At 42.2% G+C, this 5,022-nt stretch overlaps 1 protein-coding gene across 1 annotated transcript in view; it reads left to right on the top strand.

Annotated features, from left to right (window-relative positions):
- Positions 1–5,022, top strand: part of DGCR8 (DGCR8 microprocessor complex subunit) — a 20,793-nt gene continuing 15,771 nt past the window's right edge. The window contains exon 1 of the mRNA XM_014961725.1: positions 1–116. The gene's annotated coding sequence lies outside the window, so the exon portion shown is untranslated. The remainder of the gene's footprint in view (positions 117–5,022) is intronic.

Here is a 5,022-nt window from a genome sequence, read left to right as displayed (position 1 = left end):
TGGAGGCGGCAGCGCGGAGCGGGGGGAGGTTTTGGTGAAGTGGCAGAGCTCGCTCTCCGCCTCTCTGTCCCCCCTCGACCCGCGGAGGAGCGGCAGGGACGCCGGGGATGGCTCAGGTGGGTGCTGCCGCCGTGGGGCGATGGGGAGGGCGCTCACGGGTGGGCCTGTGCGCCGCCGCGCGGGCAGTAACCCCTCCGTCCCCACAGGCCGCGGCGCCTGCGGGGGCCGCCCGGCCCGTCGCGCTCCTCGCCGCCGGCACCGTGCGGCCGCCGCTCCTCCGGGAGCCGTGAGGGGCCTTTCCCCGAGCAGCGGAGGCGAACACAGAGACAGCCTGTGGCACCAGGGGGTTGCTCTCCCCGGCGGGGGGTGTCGTGAAGCGCTTCTCCCCCGCCTGGAGCTTCCTCCCCTCAGAGCTGGTGTTTTGTTCAGAGCTTTTTGGGTGGGGGATGTGTGTGTGCGGGGGGGTTTCTTTACCGCCCGCGGTCGCCTGCCTGCTGGCTCCCGCCATGGAAGTGCACTCAGGGAAGTAGAAGGAAAGGGAACGCCATGTCTGTCTATCCTCTCGTACACCCCCTTGTCGGTGGGGCGATGGGGAGTATCAACTCTGGCGGGGGTTTCTGTGCTGCATCGTGTCTCACAGTACAGCCTTAGGGTTAAGGGAGGGTGGGAGGGAGGATTTGGGCTAGACGCATCCGTTTGTACAGGGGAGAAGAGCATGTCTCTCCTCTGCAAAGTTAGGAAGAAGAGGTAACCCTTCACCAACGTGGGTGCGGACCCCATTCACTTTTTCCAGTTCTGGTACGCTGGGATTGTGAAGATAAGGTGATGTGCCTGCCTGTAACTCAGGACTTTTCTTCATTTATTCCTTTTATTAATAGTGAAGTAATGTATCTTCCTCTAAATTATCTTGTTCAGCCTTGAAAAGGTTTATTCTTCTAACTTTCTTTGCTTTATTTGGCTGGAAAAAATAAGTCTATCTTTTGCAACTCTTTTCCTTAGGCTTTAGATTTATCTGTAAAGTCTGTTTGCCCCCTGAGAGGGTGGGACCCCCAACATTCAGGCATCACTGCCTCATAAGGTGGGACTGAGGGCTTGCTGGGTGAACCCATTCAATTTCTTTACACCCTTTGGTTGTGAGTTACAGACATTAGAATTAGAGCTCCAATTTTTATTTTGTAAGCATACCTCTTTTCCCTTCTGTTTAGGTAACTGAACTTAAGGGTTCCTATTATTAATTCTGAATGAGGAGTTTGGTCACTAGTTATTCTGGGCAGCACCTTTTGATTACCAAGATTATTTTGCCTTTTTAGAGAATGAGGGGAATTTAGTTTCTTATCTCTGTTGTTTTTACTGCCTTTACCAGTAAGAAACTATTTGTGAGTTGAAAGCAAGAATATTTTTTTTTCTTCTTCCTGGGCTCTGATTTTCAGGTTTTTTAAAAACGGTTTCCTGTTTTGCGCAGTTAATTGAAACCATCTAAACCCTGCGAGAAAACCAGTCAAGCTGTAAAAGCAGTGATGGCTTTGCTGCTTCTGAGGGTACCTCTCCAAAATTCTGTACTCTGCTTGTCCTGAAATGGGATGAAATCTTACGAACTGTGTAATTTCTTTAGCCCTGTCTGTGTTTGCCACTGATAATGTTATGGTTGGGCCCTGAATATATTTTCTTAGACTGCCTTGAGTGATTGTTTTCTTCAGAATCTTTCTCTATTCTAAAGCTGATAATGAGGAGAAAAATAAGTTCCTGTGTAGCAATTTTGATAGTGAATATGGAGGGTTTGTTCTCATCCACTCTTCCTTTTGGGATTCACTGAATGTGAAGTAAGCAGTTTCTGACAAGGATTCCAGTGCTTTTAAAAGTGATTTTTTTGAAGAGAGAATCTGGGGAATACTGTTCCTTGTTCTTGATTGCAGTTACAGGTATTCATGAAGAAAATATGTTCTTCACTGAACTTATTCGTGAACTGCCAGCATACTCTACAGTGAAGGGAGTTTCTCTTTGAGTTTGAGTGGTGCTGGTTATAAATTTTAAGATTCTGTTTTTCTCCTGCCTTGAAAGAGAGATACACTTTTCTCTGTGTACTTCTGCCCCACCACGCCAATCTGTCTATTCTGATTGCAGGAATCAGCAGTGGTACTTATTAAACAAAGAGGTGTTTGTTTGTTGGTTTGGTTTGTTTTCTTTCTGCCTTCATAGAACATCTGTAAGACAACCAAGCCAAGACATAGCTTTTGTTGGAACCTGTGCACTTTGGTACATTGTCTACCATGTATCCGTTTGTTTGAGTTTACTTTGATGTGAACCTTTTTCAAAATATGAGCAAGCAGTTAAAAATGTGAAATTTGCATGTATTGATGATCTGCAGAATGTGAGCTGTGCATTCATATTTCCAGCAGTTCATCCAGAGTTCCTTCACTGTGTTATGCTGGCAGTTGCAGCTCTCAGTGGTGTTCCTTATCTTTATGAGGAGTCCTTATGGAAACTGTGGATGGAACTTGGTGGAGCCCTGAAGAATAAAATCTGTTCTTTCAGGACAAGTTAGTTAAGGATGGCAGTGGGCAGACTAACTTATTTTGTATTCTAATATTACATATTAACCTAGCTTCATACATGGTTGTTGGGTTTCCTTGATCTAAGGTCTTTTTGGCTGTTTTTAACCTACAGGCTCATCTAATTCATCCTTTCAGGTTTCACCCCTTCTGTCTTTCTTTTAAAATACCTAGTATCTAAGGGGAAAATCTTTATTGGCTTTGTTGTGTGGGTTTTGTTTTTTCCAGACCCTGATATAAAGGGCATATTGTAACAGTGGTTGGCAAGAAAGTAGATGGGAATTAGACCTGTGTTACTCTACTTCTCCTTCGCTTTTTGTGGCTTATAGAAAAGTATTGTAGCCCACTGTAGCTGTAGAGCTGCCAAACTCTGTTATCTTACCCTAGGGATGTGGCAGGTTTATGCTAGAAATACAAAAGCTAGCTTAAACTCATCTTGGTCTACTACTTTTTCTGGCCACAGTGCATGTACTGGTTAGCAGACAATCCCTGGCAGTGAGTTGGTATGCTATTCGTTATTCCAAGGCCAACAAAAACTCCATTGTTAATAGTGCTTGAATATAATCAAAAGATCTTTTCCGCAAAGAGCAGAGGTGTAGTATCAGTGAACTGCAAAAACTAGACTGGTAAATATTTACTGTGTTTGGACATTGGTGGTGTTAAAACACTTTTTAGTGGAGGAGTAGGACATATATCGGGGGATGTGGAAACTGCATTGATGATCGTATCTTATGACTTGTCAAAAATAGTCTTTCTAATTGGAGCAAGTAGCTCCTTGATCATATGGGAAGGTAGCGCTCTTTCAAATTCTACAATACTGATTTCAGTATTTCATTTCTGTGTAAAATAACTCAGTTTGCTCTTTAAAAGAGCCTCCTAAAGACTCCTAAAGTGGAAAAATTGGATTACTTAGACATTTAGTTTCCAGGAGTTACCGAACTTGCACTATGACTTTTGATTATTTTGTTCAGAATTAACAATGAAGACACATTACTTAGACATTTAGTTTCCAGGAGTTACTGAACTTACACTATGACTTAACAATGAATTAACAATGAAGACAGTACTGATTTATTGTGCAGAATTTAACAATTTGTCATTCACCATCTTAATTTCTTTTTTAATCTGAAGATGAGAAAGGGGGGAGGTTATTAGACAAATACATTTCTAGGGACATTCTGTATTACATTAAGTATTTCAGAACCTGTTGAAAGTAGGACTTAATCACTGCTTGGGTGATTGTATGATAATACATTTCTAGGGACATTCTGTATTACATGAAGTATTTCAGAACCTGTTGAAAGTAGGAATTAATACTGCTTGGGTGATTGTATGAACATCTTGTAGGATGGAATGGATTTAAATATGTAAAACAAGCAGTTCTATTGGTGAATGAGCTGGTTTTTGTTTTGGAAGATATGTTTGTATCAGAGAAGATGGGATTATTTTAGAGCTTTTATCAAAATGGCGTATTTTTCCTGAATAATTCTACAATGCATGTCAAACTCAGCATAATGAATGTGTCAGTTTCAAGTATTTTAAAAAAACCACAACACCCCACAAAATATGAACTACTCTGCTGCCCCAGAAAAACTTTATTGCCAGATCACTAAAATAAGAATTTCCTCTGTTATATATTTTGCTTTCTTCCAGCTTCCAGGTAGGTAGCTTCTCTATGCTGTTAAATTTTAATTTCTCCCATTATAACTCCTGATTCCCAGTTTCCTGCCTTGCCCCAGTTGGTGTTTGGATATTGCTGTTCATTTGTTCTGTCTGGGCTGGTGTGGAGATACATTAGAGAATTGTATTTGGCTCCTCTAAGTCCCTCAAGACAACCCAGATATTCTACCCTGTGGCCTTCAAATGTTACACAGCAACACTAAGGACTAGGGCTTACCTTGCTAGAATTTTTGGGTGGGCTTTCCCTATTTCTGATTCAGCCAGCTCTCTGTCTCGGGCAGAGTGACGCTGCTTTATTTCTAGCTGGTAGGAAGATTTCAGCCCAGTTTGGGGTGGTACAGAGGGACTTGGAGAATCCAAAGTACCAGGTAAGAAATTGTGCTTCCTTTCCCCAGGTGCTTAGTCCTGTATAGATGACAAAAGTATAATTGAAGGGACCATCACAGACATGGTAGAAAGAATCCTGTTAATGAAAAGAACAAACAAACCAACCACCACCCCCTGCAAAACCCCGAAACAAACAACAGAACCAAACCATACACCAATCACCTCCCATAAAATTTCATGGAGCAATTGCATATTTTTGCCAAGTTAAATTACCTAAATAAAACATTGCCTTCTAAATGCCTTCCAGAATTAATTTGAGCTTTATCGCTATGTATCTAGACCCAAATTCTTCAGAAATGCCTTCCAGAATTAATTTGAGCTTTATCACTACGTATCTAGACCCAAATTCTTCAGACATAACATATATAATCTCATAACAGTGTGGAATATAAGATCAAATGTCTTG

This window comes from Calidris pugnax, unplaced genomic scaffold (genome assembly GCF_001431845.1).
Source record: "Calidris pugnax isolate Ruff unplaced genomic scaffold, ASM143184v1 scaffold32, whole genome shotgun sequence".
In the NCBI taxonomy this organism is placed as follows: Eukaryota; Metazoa; Chordata; class Aves; order Charadriiformes; family Scolopacidae; genus Calidris; species Calidris pugnax.
Note: the sequence above shows the minus strand (reverse complement) of the source record. Positions and strands in the feature narration are given on the sequence as shown.